Source organism: Rhinopithecus bieti, unplaced genomic scaffold, assembly GCF_001698545.2.
Source record: "Rhinopithecus bieti isolate Rb0 unplaced genomic scaffold, ASM169854v2 scaffold_70802, whole genome shotgun sequence".
NCBI classification, from domain to species: domain Eukaryota; kingdom Metazoa; phylum Chordata; class Mammalia; order Primates; family Cercopithecidae; genus Rhinopithecus; species Rhinopithecus bieti.
In genome coordinates this window covers 404,849-428,435 of record NW_016827192.1, presented here as the reverse complement: position 1 = coordinate 428,435, position 23,587 = coordinate 404,849, and positions in this window count along the sequence as shown.

Genomic DNA, 23,587 nt, shown 5'->3' with positions numbered 1-23,587 from the left:
CATCCAGCAGGATTGCTGTAAGGGTTAAATGAGATCAAAGCACCTAATACAATGTCTGGTACCAGTCTGCTCTCAAGAAATGGGAACCATTTTTTTTTCTTCAGAATAGTCAGGAAAGACTTGAGCCATAACAAGAAGAGATATATACACTAGTGGAAGTAGGAAATAGCTACAGGGCCGGAGCCGAGAAAAAATTTTGGGCCCAGTTTTAATATCTTTCCTGTCACCTCCAAGATAATTATTTCCAGTTCTATTTGTGTCACTGAGGTCACTACAGAAAACGCCCCCTAACACCCTCCCCAAACAAGCCTAATACCAAGCTCAGTAGATTTTTGTGCTAAGCTACTTTGAGGGGTTTTCTGTTCTTTTATTTTTTTTCCCCTCTCTCTTTTCACACTAGAATTAAGAAACCTGTAACTTGCTGCTTATCTCATTATCTCCTGCCTTGCATTTTAATGCGTCGCCTCTAAAAAGACCTCATTGATATTCAAGTTATGTGTGTGTTTGTTTGTGTCTCTCGGGAAAATTTGCTACCGATCTTCCAAGCTGAGCGCCAGTATCTTCACAGCTCAAAGTTGGTTCTCTCTTTTGTAGAAGAAAAAAAAAATGGAGATGGTTTGAATATTTTGCATCTACCAGCAGCTGTAAATAGAACAGCTTGAGAGTCTCCATCCAAATCTACGCACAAAAAGGCAGGTGAAGAATTGGGAATCTTCCCGGGATGCTGGGTTATGTCGATGAATAATTCAAGTCTAAAAGCTCTTAAAAGGACACAGTTACCTGGTTTTCCAGATAATTAGAGACCCCGACAGAAAAGGTTTTAACCTAATTTAACCAAATAATTAACCAGATCATCCAGAAAAGAGCAAGCTTTTTATTCTGGCTAAATTATCCAGAGTTTCATCATTATTAGGTAACTAACAACCTTCTCCATTATTGCTACGTAGAGTCTACACTGTGGACGGGGCTGAATCAAGCCTGGAGTTAACAGGTGACATGAAGAGAATGAGGAATTATCTAACAAAACCTAGTTGCTCTTTTCAAGTATATAGAGCTTGGCTACCTCCACAAAAGCACACTGGAAGTGCCCTGGAAAGCTGAGGGAATTATCTTTAACAAAGCAAAATATCCTACCATTAGGAAAAACTGGATATAATGGATACCTGATTTTACTGACTTTTTTCACAGGTTGAATTCTCTGAACAATGTCTTGCTTCAAATGACTGCTTGTGTATGAATACTGGGAGACAGAAGTAGATAGACCATTTTTATGGATCTGATGTGATGACTATTATTGCAGATGGTGAAACCTTCCTATTTTATTAATCAGCTTCTACGTCCCCCAAGACAACTCATTGAGATCCTTGAGGAGTTAACCATTGCCACTAGTTATAAAACATAACATTTACTAAGTGCCAAACCTATCCCAGGTCTTTAACACGTATTACTTCATTTAAAGGCAGAAAAGGCCCTTCAAAGTAAGTTTCTATTATTCTCATTTTGTTGATGAGGACACTGAGATTTTGAGCAGTAATGGAATCAAGAGAGGCAGTGACAGGAGGATTGACTTCAGAATGAATGCCCTCTGCACGCTGCCCTGAGTCTACCTGTCTAGAGCACTGCTATATGAACATAAGGCTTCACCAACTGTCAGCACTGCCTACACCACACATTCAAAACCAGTGAATAGAACACTAAAGACAATCATTTAAAAAAAGATGGAATATAAAATTTGTCATACTTTTCACTCTTTAGAGGCAAATACAGATAGGACAACTTGTTGATTTAAACTATGGTGGTCAGAGTCGACCTGGATTGAATTATTTTTTTTTTGTTTGTTTGAGACACTCTTTCACCCAGGCTGGAGTGCAGTGGTGCAATCTTGGCTCACTGCAACCTCTGCCTCTTGGGTTCAAGCGAATCTCCTGCTTCAGCCTCCCAAGTAGCTGGGATTACAGGCACCCACCACCACGCCCAGCTAATTTTTGTATTTTTAGTAGAGAGGGGGTTTCACCATGTTGGCCAGGCTGGTCTTGACCTCCTGATCTCGGGTGATCTGCCCATCTCTCAAACTGCTGGGATTACAGGCACGAGCCCTGCCGACCTGGACTGAATTCTAAATCTATTATTTCTTAGCTATGTGATCTTGAACTAGTTACTCTCTCTAATCTCAGTACTCTCCTTTGTAAAGTGGAGAGCTGTTTGTAAGTATTAGAAGAGTTGGAGTATGCACAATATCTGACATGCTGTAAATGCTTAATAGTTGTGATTATTAAACACGAAGTAGAGCAATCATTCCTAAGAATGCAATGGATGATGCACACAACTCTTCACCAATAGGCGATGATCTAGATAATTTAACTGGTGACAGTTAACATTTATATAGCCGGGCACTCTTTAAAGGGCTTTGCCCATAGTAATTTGCTTAATACTTGCAATAATCTTCTGAAGTGATCAACTATTATTATGCCATTTTACAGATGAAGAAGCTCCTTAAACTCTGAAAAATGGAGAGATAAAAAATGGGCCCAAGTTCGCACAGCTAGTAAGTAGCAAAGCTGTGATTTGAACCCGAGAAATCTAGCTCCACAGTCCACAATCTTAGACACTCTCCCAACTAAAGAAGAGTGAGATTTTTACTACATTTATACCTCATGTCATCACAGTCACCATCATCCTCTCTCCACTGAGTTTTTGGCCACATCTTCCCTTTTTTGCCCAGCACTTAAGCTTCCCCACTCCTTCCATGTAGATGGAAATTCTGACTATAGTATCTTAGGTTTGACTTTTTGCCCCCTTGCACTAGTTAAATCAATAACAAAAGACAAAACATAATTCTATATAGCCACAGACTCTAGCCATGGTGTGGTTGCTAGAGTATACATATTAACAAGGGAACCTACTTTGCCTTGACAAGAAGTAGTGGAAGAGAGCCAGATGTCCCATTAAAAGTCCTTTCTAACCTAAATGAGCTTGTGACTATGTGTGTTTATACGTGTGAGGATGAAACACACGGTGAGCACCGTTTCTCCTAGTGTCTAAGCTGTTATCAGAGAATGAGGCACTTCAGGAGGCTAATTGAGCACTGGAGGCTGTCTATACTGGCAGAGCAGAGGGGAGAGGGAGAGTTGGAGCCCCTGCCCCCAACCCCCCTACACACACACTCTCAAGAAAAACTGAATTCTTTAGGCAGGCCAATCTCATCTGATAGAATCAAATTAAACTTCATTTTGCCTCTACAGACAAAATACATTTGTTTTCAGATGCCCAGACGAGCCTCAGCTTCCCTAGTCTGGGCAATGGTCCTCACAGGACTTCTGAGTAAACCTCTCATTCTGCCCATTCAGCTCAGACTTAGCTGCCATGATGTTCCGGCATTGTCTTTCCAAGCCATACTCTTCCAGCCCCTGCCATTCTATTATTTAATAGAGAGCACGCAAAAGAAAAAAAAAAATAGGTGAAAAAGAATCATACTAAAGGTCAGTCCCATATTTTGTATAAAGATATTATTTTTTCATTCGTTATTTATTATTCTTAGCCTTTTTGGATTAATTATAGCACCGTTTTTGTAAGTGGCAGGAGCAATCTGTCACCCAGAATTACACAGCAGGCCACCCAAGCTCCACACTTCCTGTTATCCTGCTGTAAATCAGTGTCACTCGCCGGAGAGCATGCCACACGTACCCACGGCCGGGCCGGCCCCTGTCACAATCAATGCAGTGCCCACCACTCCCCTCTTCTCATTCCCGAAAGGGTCCTGAAAGAGGATTTGTCCAGGAATGCCACAGCCTCGCAGTGTGCTGACTTTATAAAGAGACGAGGTGAAGTAACACTTTTCTTTTTAATACCCCATGGTGTTGAACTGAAATTGCAGCCTGCTTCTATTTTCAGAGGCCTCCTTGGTAAGAGAATGTTTTTTATCTGGAGATACAATGACCGTACCCCGTACCCTGCAGTTCCCATGAAGCCGTTGCCAAAGTTCATGAATGCTTGCTTTATGAATTGGTCTTGCAGGTGTTCAGGGGGGTATGTAATCACTAATGAATAGTCGAAAACACAGAAACTCTCCGCAGCCTCTGGCACCGAGAGCTGCTGGGCTTTATAATTCTGTGAGAAAACATGCGTGCAACTAAAGCTTTCCCTGGGCTCCAGCATTGCCCGAGGCCAAATATTCGTCACAGCCCATCCCTGGGCTGGTGGTATGTTCCAGAAGGGAAGAGAGCTGTAGTCGCCCTGTGGGCCGGGAAGTTTGTGGCACTTACACAATTTCCCTGCCCTGACGTGGTACATTATTTTAGCCAATAGTACCATCTTTATTTAAGGACCATTTATGGAACCCAGCAGGCCAGACCACCTGGATGTTTTATGAAGACCTTATGGGCCTAGGCCCAGGTGGGCTTGATGCCCGGGGAAAGAAGGCATTGGGAGGTCAAAACCAAATCACCTCAGATAATCTGCACCAATGCTTGGGCAGGAGGGACTAGAGCTATGGAGAGTCAAGAATAAAGTATTAGCCGGGCGCGGTGGCTTACGCCTGTAATCCCAGCACTTTAGGAGGCCGAGGCAGGCGGATCACGAGGTCAGGAGATAGAAACCACCCTGGCTAACACGGTAAAACCCCGTCTCTACTGAAAATAGAAAAAATTAGCCGGGCGCAGTGGCAGGTGCCTGTAGTCCCAGTCACTCGGAAGGCTGAGGCAGGAGAATGGCGTGAACCCGGGAGGCGGAGCTTGCAGTGAGCCGAGATCACACCACTGCCTGGGTGACAGAGCCAGACTCCATCTCAAAAAAAAAAAAAAAAAGAATAAAGTATTTCTCAACCGAGCACAGTGGCTCATTCCTGGAATCCCAGCACTTTGGGAGGCTGAGGCAGGTGGATCATCTGAGATCAGGAGTTTGAGACCAGCCTGGCCAACACGGTGAAACCCCATTTCTACCAAAAATACAAAAATTAGCTGGGCACGGTGGTGTGCACCTGTAATCCCAGCTACTTGGGAGGCTGAGGCAGGAGAACTTCTTGAACCCAGGAGGCAGAGGTTGCAGTGAGCTGAGATCACGCCACCACACTCCAGCCTGGATAACAGAGCAAGACTCCGTCTCAAAAAAAAAAAAAAAAAAAAAAAAAAAAAAAAAGAATAAAGTGTTTTTCTCAAGCAGGCTAGATAAGGGGGATGTGCATGGGAAAGAAAGGGTCTTGGTATCGGATGCCCACAGAGCAAGAGGCTTTAAATCTGAAGAGAAACTATCATGTCCCCCTCACCCAAGAAGAGTTACCTGAGAATCAAGACTTACAGGAAGAGGATTTTATTAGAGCTAATCGAGCTTGTTCTTCCCAGCCTCAGCCAGGGGAGGAGGGAAGAAAAACTAAAACATTTTAGATGTGGAAGTCAATACTTGTTATTCTTCTCATTTTCCCTACCTGCCCTTCCTCTCTTTCATGAGCCCTCTCTGAGCTGATAACTGGAAAAATGTAAGAGATCAGCTCTCCAACCCTTCCAAAGGCTGGAAAAAAAAAAAAAGAAAGAAAGAAAAAAAAAGAAAAAAACTTGTGAGAGATATCCAGATTCTCTGGTACTTTGAATGGGGGTAGTAAGATCTCTTTATCAATACAGGCTCCATCTCCACATTGAAAACACAACATCAGGGCATTGGAAAATACAGAAGCCTAGTATTAGAAAAATAGAATATTGGACAGTAGCATGTGGCACCTTCCAGGATCCTCCATAGCTGGGAGCAACCCAAATCCCTAACAAACACCAAAAGCCTCAAGGCACTGATAAAAGAGAGTGGGGGCTGGCCCCTGACAGGTCCGTGTCCCTGAGAACAAGCCTTCCGGGTTCACAGCACCTGGGACACTGAGTGTGCTCTTTCTCAGCCAGAGCCAATAGGAGTGGTCCCAGAGCAAAGCTAGGACTGGAGTTCAGAAGCTGAACTGTCGAGGCTACTTATAAACATTGAAAAATATTAACTTCTGCACTTTGGGGGTGAAAGAATTTTGAACGATGGGAGCTACAAAAATGGCAGACCCTTTCTCACAAAATACTTGCCTTCTCTGGGTTTTCATATCTCTCCTAATTCATGTTACACTAACATTTCCAATCATCTACACTGACACCTGAGATGCCAAAACTACCCTGATGGGTCAGTTACAGTTAGATGGGATGGGACATCTTGGAATTAGTGATATTTCAGAAACATAATAAAAGTTCTAGCGTGCTATAGGAGGATGACTATAGTTAACAATAATATTGACTGGGCGCAGTGGCTCACACTTGTAATCCCAGCACTTTGGGAGGCTGAGGCAGGTGGATCATCTGAGGTCAGGAGTTCGAGACCAGCCTGGCCAACATGGTGAAACCCTGTCTCTACTAAAAATACAAAACTTTACACACACACACACACACACACACACACACAAATAAATAAATAAATAAATATATAATATATATTATACAGCTTTGAACAGCTAGAAGGAGGATATTAAGTGTTTCCAACACAAAGAAATGATAAATGTTTCAGATGACGGATGTGCTAATTACCCTGAACTGATCACTACATATTATATTCATTGAAACATCACTATGTACCTCATGAATATGCACAATTATTACTTGTCAATTTTTTTTTGAGACAGGGTCTCACTTTGTCACTCAGGCTTGAGTGCAGTGGTGTGATCTCAGCTCACTGCAGCCTCAACCTCCTGGGCTCAAGTGATTCTCCTGCCTCAGACCCCCAAGTAGCTGGGGCTACAGGTGTGTCCCACCACATCGGGCTAATTGTGGTATTTTTTGTAGAAATGGGGTTTCACTATGTTACCCAGGTTGCTCACAAATTCCTGAGCTCAAGCCTCCCTGCCTTGGCCTCCCGAAGTGCTGTGATTACAGGCCTGAGCCATCGCGTCCAGTCCATTATGTGTCAATTTTTTAAAAAAATTCCAAGACATTTTATTTGCAAAAATATTTCTCAAATTCCACAATTAGAGATGTGTTTCTTTGGCCTAATTCAAAATTGCACTACTACAAACATTAATTTATTTAGCAAATATCTACCAAACACTCTATGCAGTGCACAGTGCTGGGGAATAGATAGATGAGGTAAATAATACGTACAAGGTTTCTGCCTTTGTGGCACTTCTATTAATCTATATCAGTCATTTAAGGATGAGTTCACCAAATTATTTCCTGGAAACACATAAAGGGGGGCTGGGTAGTGACGGTTGTCCCTGAACCAAAAGGCGCAAAGACCAGGATGTCAAGATAATGGCCACTGAGGATAAATTTCACCTACTTCATTCATTCACCACTCAACAAGTATATTTTGAGCATCTCTCTTGAGCCAGATACTAGAGATATAACAGTGACCAAGGCAGACACGGTCCTTGCCCTTGGAGTGTTTTTTGTTGTTTTGTTTGGTTTGGTTTGGTTTGGTTGTTTGTTTTTTGAGACGGAGTCTCACACTTTCGCCCAGGCTGGAGTGCAGTGGCACCATCTCGGCTCACTGCAAGCTCCGCCTCCTCGGTTCACACAATTCTCCTGCCTCAGTTTCCCGAGTAGCTGGAACTACAGGTGCCCGCCACCATGCCCGGCTAATTTTTGGTATTTTTAGTAGAGACGGGTTTTACCGTGTTAGCCAGGATGGTCTCAATCTCCTGATCTCGTGATCCGCCCCCTTGGCCTCCCAAAGTGCTGGGATTACAGGCATGAGCCGCCGCGCCCGGCCGGAGTGTTTATATGTAATATGAGAGACAAACAAGTACCTCAATTACAGTACAACATAACTAGTGCTATTCGGGGTGGGTACAATACACTAACAGGGCACACATTAGGGGCACATACACTGGACATGGGGAAAGGAGTGAAGCAGGGAAAGCACTGTGAAATCATAGGAGTGGGGGTGGGGGGCCCAGTATTCCCGAGAACAGGAACAGCTTATGCACAGTCCCTGAAACAAGAGTTCTACTGTGCCCCTCAGTACCGCAGTCGGAATGTGGAGCATCAAAGCACAGTTGAGGCAAGAGAGCACATCAAACTGTAGGTTGAAGCCAGGTGTCAGCTCCCTGCTCTTGCAAAGGGCCAGATGGTAAATATTGTAGGCTCCATGGTCCACAGGGTTCATTGCATCTACTCAACTCTCCCCTTGTAGCAGAAAAGCAGCACAGGCAGTGAGTAAGCAAATAGGCATGGCTGTATTTCAATGAAACGGCATGTACAAGAAAAGGCAAGAGGCTGGATTTTGCCCATGAACCAGAGTTTTTCAAACTGTGGTCCAACCAGGATTTGGAGCCAAACAGGAAACTAAGGAAACCTTGTCTGCTGGGGTTGGCTTCCCTAGAGAAAGGTGATATTTGTGGCAAAAGAATACTAGGGTAGGGAGCCAGGAGATCTGAATTCAGCTCTTGGTTGGACCACAGTCTCTATGGTAATGTCCCTGAAGCAAAGTTTCCTCATCTATAAAACTAAAGAGTAGAAAAGAGTCTGTAGGGTCTCTTCTCTGAAGGTCTAAGCAGGGGTACTTAACTTAGGAGACAGGGACATCCCAAGGAGTCTATGAATAATATTGAGAGGTTCACGAACTTAGAGCTCCGTTACATTTGTTTCATTAATTTCTACCTGAAATGTAGTATTTACTTCAATTACAACAAACCACAGTATCATTAGCAGTACCTATAACTTTGTCTCCAACAGAAATCATAAATATGTTCCTATGTTACAGTTGGTGCATATATCTTGAAATACCAATTATATTCATAACTTCTTTTAATTTATGGTAGCTATTAGACCTGCAAGTAGACCTTGTTATTTAATACGTTAATAGAGACACACACATTTCTGTATCACAAATTGGGTTTTAAAAAATATGTTTGACTTATTTTCTTTTTTCTGCATCCAAGTATCCATTATTTGAAAAAATTGATAACTGTATTTCAATATAATTGGTTTTTTCTTTGTAATCCTATGTGATTTATTTTGCTTATTAAAAAAAGAAAAGTATTCAGGCTTGGCATGGTGGCTCACGCCTGTAATCTCAGCACTTAGGGAGACCAAGGTGGGTGGATCATCTGAGGTCTGGCACTGGAGACGAGCCTGGCCAACATGGTGAAACCCCATCTCTACTAAAAATACAAAACTTAGCTGGGTGTGGTGGCACACGTCTATAATCCCAGCTACTCAGGGGTCTGAGACACAAGAAACATTTGAACTCAGGAGGCAGAGGTTGCAGTGAGCTGAGATTGCGCCACTGCACTCCAGCCTGGGCAACAGAGCAAGATTCAATCTCAAAAAAAAACAAACAAAAAACCAGTATTCTGAGAAGGAGTCCATGGCCAAAAAAATGGTTAAGAACCTTGGTCTAGAGCAATGAATTATTAATTTATATCAATTATACTTATAAAATATTTCTTACAAAAAGAAAGCACACCCTTTTGGGTAAAAATGTGGCAAATAATTAGTTTCTTACACAGTTTATGAAAATATGAATTTTTACAGCCTTTTAGAAAGTAATGGAGCAAATATTTATTAAAATTTTAAAATACATATATACTCTGTAATCTCAGCCCTGAGACTTAAATAAATAAAAACACCAGTACAAAAAAAAAAAAAGACATATAGACAAGCATTGTTCACAGTGTCAAAAAGAAACAAATGCATGGCCGGGCACGGTGGCTCAAGCCTGTAATCCCAGCACTTTGGGAGGCCGAGGCGGGCGGATCACGAGGTCAGGAGATCGAGACCATCCTGGCTAACACAGTGAAACCCCGTCTCTACTAAAAAATACAAAAAAACTAGCCGGGTGAGGTAGCGGCGCCTGTAGTCCCAGCTACTCGGGAGGCTGAGGCAGGAGAATGGCGTAAACCCGGGAGGCGGAGCTTGCAGTGAGCTGAGATCCAGCCACAGCACTCCAGCCCGGGTGACAGAGCGAGACTCCGTCTCAAACAAATGCACACACCTAGAAACAAAGTGAATGCCTACTGCTAAGGGACGGTTGAGAAATGATGATATACCAACAAATGGAATATTATATAGTCATTAAAAAGAATAAGTTGGACAGCCTGGGGCAGTGGCTCATACCTGTCATCCCAGCACTTTGGGAGGCTGAGGCGGGTCGATCACCTGAGGTCAGGAGTTCGAGACCAGCATGACCAATATGGTGAAACTGCATCTCTACTAAAAATACAAAAATTAGCCAGTTATGTTGGCATGTCCCTGCAGTCCCAGCTACTCAGGAGGAATTGCTTGCACCCAGGAGACAGAGGTTGCAGTGATCCAAGATCTCACCACTGCACTCCAGCCTGGGCGACAGAGTGAGACTTCATCTCAGAAAACAAAAAAGAACGAGTTGGAGCTATACTAGATGCCCTGGTGGAATGTCCATGCAGTATCATTGAATGAGGAAAGGATAGAATTTTACTGCATTTAATAAAAATGCACTGTGACAAAAGACATGTTATATGCGTATGATGATGATGATGTGTGTGTGATTATGTGAGGATGGAGAAAAGTGAAGACGGAAATATATTAGTATGCTAATATGTACATCATGGGCAGAGGTCAAGGTGATGGGAACAAGAGTGGGGAAAGGAAGAGCCAAGCAAAAACAGAAAAGGAAAACCAGACTTACAACAGCAACAGAGCGCATGTATAGTATCATTGCATTTTTGTGTTGACATAAAATTATATTTGTATGGTTCGAAGGAGAAATCATTCTCTCCACCCCTCAGAAAAATCTATGACATCAGATAAACAGAGGGTGAATCCTCCTTCTCTGCTACATGACATTATCAGTTAACTTTTAAATCACCAAGTATTTATTGAATCCCTCTTTGTTCCGAACTGATACCTAACATCTTCGGGCACATCTTTGGGAACTTAAAAGATAATCACAACACCAAAATGGTTTTATTTTACAAATGAATATGTCTATTTTGATTTAAACAACTCATTCACTCATTCCTACATTTATTTCCAAAGAACCGTAAGTGCCAGGGTCTCTGAATAAAAAGGAGCAAAAAAATACAGGAAGGGAAGAGTATCTTATATTTTTCCCTGTCTCTAGTTTGTTTGATTGTTGTCATTGTTAATTAATACCAAACATATACTTTTTCTCATTTCCACTACTTACTCCTTTGCGGGCTTACCAAATTCTCATAAAGATCAGATCGATGCCCAGCACATCACAGATACTCAATAGAGGTTCACAGAGCAATGAATGCAGATCCACTTGTCACACCTTTCAAGGTCAGAAGAGAGCAGTGGTGGCTCCGGCCAGGCGCCATCCTGCCCAATGACCTAGATGCTCAGGAATCTGATCAGGCCACTTTGCAGAGGCCGTCCACCCCACCCACTGCCCATCAGTTTCTATTCTGATGACCAAGAATGAGAACAAAAGAAATGAAATGCCAGCAGCTTTCAGTCTTTCCTCATCTGATTGGATGGTCTTTTTGTTTTTACCTATTCAGATCTGTTCTGGGAACTGTTAACCAAAGGACAGTCTAAGCCTCTCAAACTGCCGTTTTTAACTTTTAGAAAGAAAAAGCTTTTCAGTTTTCTCCTTGCACAAAGTGGAAGATGAGGAATCATCCTGGGCGTACTGGATCCTCTATTAGAGATGGCAGCTGTTACCACCTAACGATCATTCTGATTCCTTACAGCCAGTGCCATACGTTTCAAAAGATTCCCTTCCACCTATAAAATTCCATGAGAGATAGGTAGCATGGGCAGTGTTAAACTAGCAATCGGTGAAGAATCTGAAGCTAAGTATAGTGCAGCAACTTGCTGGAGATGACAAACTAGTGATCTGGGAACGAGGAGTTGAACCCTGGTCTTTCAAATAGTAGTAGGAGTGCAAGAGCAGTTGGCATTTTAGAGAAAATAAGCTGATGTAGATCAATGCTGTTCAACAGAAACTTCATGAGAGCCACTTGTGTAAGTTAAACATTTTCCACATTTAACACAAATCGGCCACATTAACAAAGCAAAAGGAAACAGGTGAAATTAATGGTTTTTTAATGCCAATATATTAAAATGTTATCTTCTCAACATACAGTCCATATAAACATTTTTCATGAGCTATTTGACATGCTTTGTTGTAGATAGAGGACATCTGAATTTGAACTGGCCCCGTGTCAAGTGTGCAATAGCTACATGTGGCTGATGACTGCCAGACAGGCCAGCATGTAGGTAAAGTAGGAAGAATAAGACAATAGGTTGCATTTACAAATCAATTGAAATTTCCTTTAAAAAAAGAAATTGTGTTGTAGAAGTGTTTCACCAGAAATGGAGCTGAGGAAAGTCAGCATCAACCCTTCTTTAGGCCCCAAAATGTAGAATTCAAAGCCGTGGCACTGTACTACATCACAGGTCACCCAGGAAAACAATATCTGGCCCTCAATAATAGAAGCAATGCCTGGAAAGGTTATGAACAAGCTGCTCCCTGTGGGATGGAGGCAGGGACGGACATACTGGGGGCTTATAAAGCCTCTGTCAATAAGAACCCGGGCTCCACAATAACTTTAAACCACAGTGAGCCTGACAGGAAACTGACCTAGTAAACCAGACAAATTACTGCTGCAGCCAGGCCAGCCTGCCTCCCACTCCAACCCACAGTGAAACTTGAGCTGTTTGAAAGCTTTCTGGAGGGTGAGAGAAAGGAGGCATGCAGAGAGACCATGAGTGCTCTGGACAGCCTGAACCATGAGCCCTGGAGGTCTAGGTCACGGTCATTTCCCTGTGGGAGCAAGTACACAGGGGTGTGCACTTGAAGGCAGTCAATCCTGACTTGCTGGGTGTCTCTGAACTGGCTGGTTCCCTTCTCTGTCCTCTCCCTCACCCTGTCAGAAAGTGACTATAATAATGTCTGCTCATCTGGGACCACATTTTTTAAGTTGGTGACCTCCTCCGATGGCAAAAGACCATTGTTATAACATTTAAGCTACATTGGGATAAAGCGTCCCTTTCGAAACCTTGGAAAAAGCCAGAGGTATCACACTTACAGCACACTTCAAACTGTGCTATAAGACTACAGTAACCAAAACAGCATAGAACTGGTAAGAAAAAGGATATATAGACCAACGGAACAGAATAGAGAACCAAGTAAAAAAGTCACACACTTACAGCGATCTGATCTTCGGCAAAGTCAACAAAAATAAGCAGTGGGGGAAAAGACTCCCTATTCATTAAATGGGCTGGGATAGCTGGCTAGCCATATGCAGAAGAATGAAACTGGACCTCTACCTTTTACCATATGCAAAAATTAACTCAAGATGAATCAAAGATTTAAATGTAAGACCTGAAACGATAAGAATCCTAGAAGAAAACCTAGGAAACACCATTCTGGACATCAGTTTTGGGAAATAATTTATGACTAAGTCCTCAAAAGTAATTACACCGGAAACTAAAATTGACAAGTGAGACCTAACTAAACTGAAGAGCTTCTGCACAGCAAAAGAAACTATCAACAGAATAAACAAACAACCTACAGAATGAGAAAAAAATATTCACAACTATGCATCCTACCAAGGTCTAATGTCCAGAATCTATAAAGAAATTAAACAATTCAACAAGCAAAAACCAAAGAGCACCATTAAAAAGTGAACAAAAGACATGAACAGACACTGCTCAACAGAAGACATATGAGCAACAAACAAATATATACAAAAGTTCTCAACATCACTAATCATCAGAGAAATACAAAACAAAACCACAATGAGATACCATCTCACACCAGTCAGAATGGTCATTATTAAAAAGTCAAAAAACAACAAATGCTAGTGAGGCTGTGGAGAAAAGAGAATACTTAGACACAATTGGTATGAATGTAAATTAGTTCAGCAACTGTGGAAAGCAGTTTGGAGATTTCTCAAAGAACTGAGAACAGAATGACCATTCAACCTAGCAATCCCATTACTGGGTGTATACCCAAAGGAAAATTAACTTGTTCTTTCCAGAAGGACATAGGCACTCCCATGTTTATTGTGCGCTCTTCCCCCTTCCCCAATAGCAAAGACATGGAATCAACCTACGTTCCCATCTACAGTGGACTAGATAAAGAAAATGTGGGACATATACACTATGGAATACTATCTGGCCATAAAAAAGAATGAAATCGGTCCGGCATGGTGGCTCATGCCTGTAATCCCAGCACTTTGGGAGGCTGAGGCGGGTGGATCGCCTGAGGTCAGGAGTTCGAGACCAGACTGGCCAACATAGTGAAACCCCGTCTCCACTAAAAATACAAAAAATTATCTGATCGTGGTGGTGGGTGCCTGTAATCCCAGCTACTCGGGAGGTTAAGGCAGGAGAATCGCTTAAACCTGGGAGGCAGAGGTTGCAGTGAGCCAAGATCGCACCATTGTACTCCAGTCTGGGCAACAAGAGCGAAACTCCGTCTAGAAGGAAAAAAAAAAAAAAATGAAATCATGTCCTCTGCAGCAGCATGAATGCAGCTGGAGGCCATTATCCCAAGCAAATTAACACAGGAACAGAAAACCAGATAGTATATGTTCTTAGTTATAAGTGGGAACTAAACATGGGTACTCATGGACATAAAGATGGCAACAATAGACACTGGGGACTATTAGAGGGTGGAAGGAGATGGGGAGGGTTGAACCAACTATTGGCTACTATGATCACTACCTGAGTTATAGGATCAATCGTACCCCAAACCTCAGCATCACAGAATATACTCATGTAGCAAGCCTGCACATGTACCCTCTGAATCTAAAATAAAAGTTGAAATCATTTTTTAAAAAAAGAAATTGAAAAAAGAATTCTTGGGACTCGATTCCTGGCAAGAAGGCTGTAGGGATGCAGAAGAAACCGCTGGAAAACAAAAGTTATAATATAAAAGTGTAAAAATAGATTTGGAAGGCAGCAGAAGGTCCAAGTGCGTAGGAAACAGCCTTTTTGTCTGGAGTTTACTCCATCTCTATCCCCTTTGTAGACAGGAAACCTGGGGCCCTGCTCGATGATTATAAACAGCAAACTGTAAACTTGGACAAAGGTGGGGCAAATCAAAGTCTACTGAAACAGGACACCTGGGATTATTCAAATGGCACTGGGCTGGTTAGTTAGAAGACTTGAAGCGAATCCCAGAAGTGCTCCAAGTCCCATTACGTCTCTAAAAGTGCGTAAGGATGCCTTCCGCCTCTGATGTTCTCTGAATCTGTTTCTGAACCCTCTGCACGTTGTGTGCATGCCACAGGCACTTAAACACTCACTAAATGGGAAACCCAGTGTATTCCACACAGGACAGCAAGATGACTCTAGTATAATATTCTCCTGACTCTCACTCAAAATACCAAGATCCATTCTATGGGAAGGACCAGGTGCATTGTGGGAACGTGCAGAGCTGAGCTCCAGGAGCTCATGTGAGGAGCTCAGAGCCTTGGCACCCCTGGTACTGCTCTCCTGTTTCTATCTCCACCTGGGTCCTGAGCTCCAGAATTGGGTTCCTTTCAGTCTATTTGTGTCCCCTCAATCTGTGGAATTTCTCAAATGCTCCAGATTTTCTGGCTAGTTTAACAGCCTTATGGAAGGATTGAAATCTCAAATTTAAACTGTCAATGCTGCTTAAGGTCTAACAAAGCCTCAACGACCTAGCTGAATCCAGGTCCCTTACAAGGATACAACTGAATGCCACAGTCATTTGGTTTTTGCAAATTCTTCTCTTTCTACTGATGTTAAGAAACTTTGACGTAATACGAGAAGGCAATTAAACATGCAATGAAAATAGAGGCAACGCAATTTCTTGGTAAACCCTTGAACTCTAATTACTATCAGTCATGAAAGCTCAAACCAGTGATTCAGGGAGGGAAACGTTCTAACATAACCTGTGGGCACCATGCTGGGAGAAACCATCAAGACACCCACCTTCCTCATGCATCTTCACCCTGATTTCTGATGTCAAATTGCACAATTTTCTTGAATCCCTGAGCCTCAGTTTCACCATCTGCAAAAAGAAGACAGTAACCTATTTTCTACCTAGCAACCTATGAATATAATTTATTGTATCAATAATGTAATATTAGAGTAACTTGAACTGAGTTAAACATTTTGTAAGGACTGTGATAGGTTGATAGAGGGATTTCTTTCTCCTTTGTCTTTCAACAGTTTTGAAATGTAATCATATTTCACCCCCTTGGAAGTAATTTTAACATAAATTAATTTATTATAAATTTTAACATAAAATAACTTGAAATTGATGAATGCCATATGAGGGCAAATCACAGCCAAACCTTAATTATTCATTTGCCACTGGATTCACAAAGTCTATTATCTACAATTAAGTTTTAAAATCCAAATGGAATTTCCCTGGTCACTAAGAATACTTCAGAGACAATCTCAATCAGTCAATCACAAAATATGAATACATGTATTTATTTTGAACTGTGAATTCAGCACTGCAGAAAACATCCAAGAAGGTAGGAGAGGACCTTCAGGTCCTGACCTGAAGGAATCTCAGTAATGTTGGAAAAACAAGACCAAAAATTATCACAAAATACAAATGGCAAAACTGTGGCTACAACTAAGGGCCAAATCGTAGGGAACAAATTCTAGAGATGAGTGGATGCTCACAGCAACTATGTACAATGCTATGAAAAATTGCGATTAAGTGAATCCTTGAAAAATGAATAACATCTATCTGTGAGATAGAAGGGGGGAAATAAACTAATATTTGCTGACACCTACTATTCCCCAACACTGTTGTGGGTGATTTCACACATGTAATATGATTGGCTCCCCACAACTTCCCTATGAGACAAGAATTTTTAGTTTCTATTTGACAGATAGGGAAGCTGAGTCTCAATTATTGTGCTGTGTTTATGGTATAATGCAGGAACCTGCCTGATTATCAGGGGTACTTGTCCCCTATGCCTGGTGACATGATGAAACCTAAGTTATCATAAAGAGGGCCCAGATAATAGAGAGCTGTGAGGTCCAATATGGTAGCCACCAGCCAATGTGCCTCTGGACAATTTGAGATGTGTCTGGTGCAACTAAGGAACTAAAACTGTGTGAAATATTTTTCTGTTAAACACAACTACATTATTTTGATAGGGCTACATATTCCTTTAAACATTGAACATTTAGCTTCCAAATTAAGAAGTGTTATAAGTTTTAAAATACACACTGAATTTCAGAAACTCTGTATAAAAAAGGAATGTAAAATATCTTATAATAAAATTTTAATATCAATTGAATGTTAAAATGATACTATTTTGGATGTGTTGAGTGAAATAAGATATTGTAAAAAAAAAACCATTTCACCTATTTCTTCTTACATTTTTATGTGACCACTAGAATATTTTCGGTTACAAATGTGGCTCTCCTTATATTTCTCTTGAACAACACTGAAGTGGGGGACTTCAGACGTCAGGCAGTGGCAGGATGGAGAATAAAGAGCAGCAAGGAGTAAGAGTGATGGTCTGTCTTCCACTACAATATGAGATCCATATATTCTCTATTTAGAATACAGTAGAGGCCTTGTTTCTGTTCACTGCTGTATCCTCACTACATCCTCTGGCATATAATGAATGCTCAGTACATTTTGACTCTGAATTCCTGCCATTGGTACCACCACCATTCTAACCATTGAAGCTAGAAAGCTTGGTGCTCTGTTGGCTCTCAACTGCCATCTTTTGTCAGTCTCAAGACCTGTCGTTTCTCCCTCTGTGAGAGCCCTAATATCTATCCATTGTTTCCTATTTCCTATGTCTCCCACCCCTGCCCCACCCCACATCCCACCCCACTAGGTACTAGTTCCTAAATTACCTTGTTTCCTAACTGCTCCCTCTGCCTCTCTCTCCCTCCAATACACTCTTCTCATCACTGCCAAATTAATTCTTCTCAACCATCACTTTCATTTTCAAAGTTCCTTAAAAGCAAGAAATGGGTCTTATTTATCTTATACCCTGTGTATGGCACTCAGTAGGTACTAAAGAACTGTAAAAATATGTTTCGTAAATTTACTTATTTATTTATTTAGAGAGTCTCGCTGTGTCACCCACGCTGGAGTGCAGTGGCACAATCTCAGCTCATTGCAACCTCCGACTCCCGGGTTCAAGAGCTGGGATTACAGGCGTGTATTACCACACCCAGCTAATTTTTTTTGTATTTTCAGCAGAGACAGAGTTTCACTATGTTGACCAGGCTGGTCTCGAACTCCTGCACTCAAGTAATCTGCCTGCCTCAGCCTCCCACAGCGTTGGGATTACAGGCATGAGACATTGTGCTTGGCCGCTGTATAAATACGTATAACTCAACTTTGTCCATAATGACTAAAAATTACTTTTATCCTGTCAGTTCCTTGCTCAGAACGCTTTAGGATTCCCTAACAACCAACAAAACAAAGTTCAAAATCAGCCTATGATTTGTGGCCCATTATGATCTGGGGATGCCCACCTTTTGGTCCTAGCTCCTCCACATTCATCCTTCCCTCCCTGATAACACCCCTCTCTCCTGCTTACTTCTGCTGATGCTGTTCTTCACTCCCTTGGGGCACCTTCCTTCATCCATTTATCCAACTTCTACCCACCCTTCAAAGTCTGGATCAATCCCCACTTCTCCATCAAGGACTCTCCAAATCATATCATGCAAAAATGAATATCCCCTGCCCTGTCCTCCTGGAGATCGTACTGGTAGTGTTAGTCGTTTGGCATTTAGCACACCCTGACATTCATTCATCATTCATTTATTTATTCAACAGATATTTATCAGACCGCTATCACATAGTATTAACATTTTCTTCCCATACTTGTACATTATCTATTCAATTATATTATGAACTCTTTGGAGGAGAGCACTAAGATTTTAAACCTATTTGAATATACACATTCATATATATGTTACATTACTGATCAAAGAGAATGTGGTCTGTTTCATGCCTCTATGGTGTTATACATATTGTTCCATTTGCCTAGAACATCCTCTCTCCAGCTCTCATGATTCCCATCTGTCAGGCAAATTCTTACTCATCCTTAAATAAACAAGTGAGTCTGATCTCTCCCTCCTTTGGGTGTCTTCTACCAACAACACATCACACTTGTCCAGCTCTTATCCTCATGATTTTCTTGTCTGTCTTGTTTGGTAAATGATTCTCCCTCCTAAAACCACTAACAATAATATTTTATGATATACTTAAGTACTATATGTTCTTCACAGGAAAAGCATTAATTAAATTTATTCAGGTGCTGTAGTCATGGTTGTACCAAATATATCTATGAACTTTAAACATACATTCTCATTACTAGCCCCTCATGTGGTAAAATGTGTTTCCTTCCTTTCACCCCTCTCAACATCCATGTGATGTTATTACAAAACATCCCCATATTGCATTTGAACTAATGAGTTCTGCAGGTTCATGCTTCTTTTGCTGTTTTTCATATTATTCCATTTGCCTGGAATGCTCTAAGAACAGAAAGAGATTAAATGAATCAGTAAAACATACTCAATGTACACTGAACGGATCAGCCTGGCCAACATGGTGAAACCCCATCTCTACTAAAACTACAAAAAATCAGCCAGACACAGTGGTGCACATTTGTAATCCCAGCTACTCGGGAGGCTGAGGCTGGACAATTGCTTGAACCTGGGAGGTGGGGGTTGCAGTTAAAAGCTTTTTGGTTAAAAGAAACTTCTGAGAAATCACGAAGATCAAGACAGGTGATGTTAAGGATAGCCCAGTGGTTCATCTGGCATTTTCTAATCAAATTGCTTTGATTCAAATTTCAGTTCCATCTCTTGCCGGTTATGTGCCCTGGAGCATGTTATTTTATATCTCTAATTCTCAATTTCTTCATCTATTAAGTGAGGATAATAGAAGAACTCATATTATTGTAATGACTCAAAACTCACAGTATTATGATGACTCAAAAAGATGAAATATATAAAACATTTAGCCTACTTCCAGGCACACAGTAAGCACTTCATAAGCAAATAAATGTTATTTATATATATTATGCCAAAGACCAAAACAGACAAATATTTTCATATTTTAAGAAACAATTCCAAAACCTGCTTAACGGTGAACATTATATTCGCTGGAAAAATCCTTAAAACATCATTAAATGTCTGACTTATGAAGAGAAAGAGATATGATCCCTATAGGCTAGCATGGGTTCATTTTGACTAAGTCAAATCCACTAATCTTATTTCTGTTTGAAAAGGATTATTAGTTGAATTAATGTGATCATACAGAGGTCATATATATTTTTTGTTGGTTTTATACTCTTTTGGTGATTTCTTTAGAAGAAATACAGACAAAATGAAATTTCTGTCATGTAAGCTGGTTAAACCTATATCAATGACCATGACGGAGTAACTGGTACCAGGTTTGCCCTCCTATAGTAAATAATTTAAAAACTGGAAAAAATAACAAAAAAAGGGGAAAAAAATAAAACAATTATTTTCAAACATTAGAAGATAGGCAATGCTGGATTGTGATCTCTGAGAAAAGAGATGCAAACCAGATGAGCTATAGAATAGGATTGGCATTCTGTCTGGAAGCATTTTCAAGGAAATAGCAGAGAAGAAAGGAGCCCAAGCAAAGCACAGCATTCTTGCTGAATTGAGGAGGCAGAAATCGGTTTGAGCAGGTGGGGGCAGCTGGAATTTATGAAATAGAATACAACAGAGCAGGAATTCTACACAGGAAAAGAGCTCCAGATATTTGCATAGTGGTCCCCTTGAGTCTTTTATTAAGTATTAACCTGCATATTTTCAGACAGAAGCTCTATGAGGCCAGGAAAACAACAAATACTGGGGAGTTGTAAACTAAACAATTTCCAGAGCTCACATGAGCTGGAAGATAGTTAAGCTCCAGCCAGCCAGCAAGAAGAGAGTTCACAGAACCTCAGGGCATTTAGCAGAGACTACAGAAGAATCACACCTTAGTAATAAGATAAAACTACTGTGAGGGTAAAGACTATTCTAGACCCAAGTTTTAAAAATTTTTAAACAAATCTCAACACGATCAGTGTGATCCGCAAGTAACTTAATGGTCTGCCAAAACAAAATTCATCACTCTTTAAAGGAAGACAACAAAGTCCAAGACACTCAACAATGTAGCTTTTACAATGTCCAACACCCAATGGACACCCTACACCAAAAATTGTTAGATATGGAACCCAGAGTCAGTTTAAAAAAAAAAAAAGGCAATTAAGAACAGTGGTAGGACAGATAGAAATTATGAAAGTAGCAGACAATGACTTTTAAATGGTTAATATAAACAAGTTTAATGATTTAAGACAGAATATAAAAGTATAAATTAAAAATATGAAAAAAATCAAAATGAAACTTCCAGAGCTGAAAAATATTATATCTGAAATAAAAAATTTACTAAATAGACTTAACTAAAGCAGACTAGACATTGCAGTAAAAAAGACTGGTTCTGTTTTAAGAACTTGCCTGAAGTTCTTTTAGGTAAGGCAATAGAGATTATCCAAATTGAAGCACAGGAAAGAAAAAGAGAATTAGAAAAAAAATGAACATAACATCAGCAACTTTCAAGACAAGAGGAAGCAGTCTAGCATGTGTGTAATTTGAGTCCTAGAAAGACAAGCATAAAATAATATTTAAATAAATAATGGTTAAAAATTTACCAAATTTGATGAAAATTATAAATCCAGAGATCCAAGACACTTGACAAAGAGCATGTAGAATGAAAATAATTGGACACACCATAGTGAAATTGTATAAATCAAAAGTAAAGAGAAAATTGCAAAAGCACTTAGAGAAAAAATATATACAAAGAAGCAAACTAATACTGACTGCAGACTTTCCTTAAAAAAAAAAATAAAAAGCAAGCCTGAAGGCTATTGAATGACACTTTTAAAGTGCTGAAAGAAAACAGTCAATCCAGCATTCTATATCCATTGGCAATCTGTCTCAAAAATGGAGGCAAAATAAAGACATTTTAAAACACAAAAGCTAAAAGAATCTGTCATCAGTATATCTGCACACAAAAATATTAAAGAAGTTTAAGCTGAAGGAAAACAGCATCAAATGGACACTGAGATCTACACAAAGAAATGCAGAGCACCAAAATGGTAAATGTATGAATAAATATAAAATATATTTAAGTGAATTTAATTAAAGAAAATCTTTTCAAAACGTAAAACTTTCCCAAAAGTAAACTCCCACCTCAGATGGTTTCAGTAGTCAGTTACATGAAACTTATAAGGAAAAAAATAATACTTTTCTCACAGAAAATTTTTCAGAAAACAAAAAAGGGGAACATTTGCCAACTCATTTTATAGGACAGCAATAATATGATACCCAAACCAAATAATAAAATTACGAGAAAAAAATTCAAACTAATAGCCTTCATAAATATAAACGTAAAAGTGTTAGCAAAATATTCACTAATTAATTTTAGCAATGTATAAAAATCATAATGCATCATAACCAAACAGGATTTATACCAAGAATGTGATACTGATTTAACATTTGAAAATCAGTCACTGAAATTTGCCATAAAATTTTTGCCACAAAATAAAGGAGAAAATTACATGATCATCTCAATAGATGTAGAAAAAGCCCTTGACAAAATTCAACATTCGTTCATGATAAAAACTCTCAGTAAACTGAGACTAGAAGCAAACTTTCTTCAACCTGGTAAAGGATGTCTACGAAAACCTACAGTTAACATCATAATGCTGAACACTAAACTCTTTCCCCCTAAGATTTGTAACAAGGCAAAAATAAAAGCTGTCACTACTTTTAGTCATCTTTGTAGTGGAGGTTCCAGCGAGAGAAATGAGAAAAGAAAAGACATAAAAGATAGCTGTTGGAAAGAAAGGTGTGAAACTGCTTTTATTTAGAGGCAGTATCATGTACAGAGACAATCCTAAGGAACCTAAGAAGTCATTGAAACTAAGTAAATTTGGAATGTCAAAGAGTGATAAGTCAACACACAATAGAGGATGCTAGGTCAGAGGATGCCAGGAAAGAGTCAGTTATATTTCTATATACAAAATTAAAAATATTACTTAAAAGCAATTTAATTTTGCCACAACATTCAAAAACATGATATAATAAGGGATAAGTATAAAAATCTTTTCAAGACCTGCACACTGACAAGAGCAAAGCAAAAGTATTATTGAGAGAAACTGGAGAAGAACGCCAAGATATGCCACGTTCATGGATTGAAAGACTAACTGTTATCACTTTCCCAAATTGATCTATAGGATCCATTTATTTGTTTATATATTTATTTTGAGACAGAGTTTCACTCTGTTGTCCAGGCTGAAGTGCAATGGCGCAATCTCGGCTCAGTGCAACTTCCTCCTCCTGGGCTCAAGTGACTCTCCTGCCTCAGCCTCCCGAGTAGCTGAGATTATAGGTGCACACCACCATGCCTGGCTAATTTTTGTGTTTTTAGTAGAGACAGGGTTTCACAATGTTGACCAGGCTGGTCTCAAACTCCTGACCTCAAGTGATCCACCTGCCTCGGCCTCCCAAAGTGCTGGGATTACAGACATAAGCCACTGCATCCAGCCAGGATCCATATAATTTTGAGCAAAATTGTAAAAGTTTTTTTTTGTAGAATTTGACAAGCTGGTTCTAATATTTATAGGGAAATTAAAAATCTA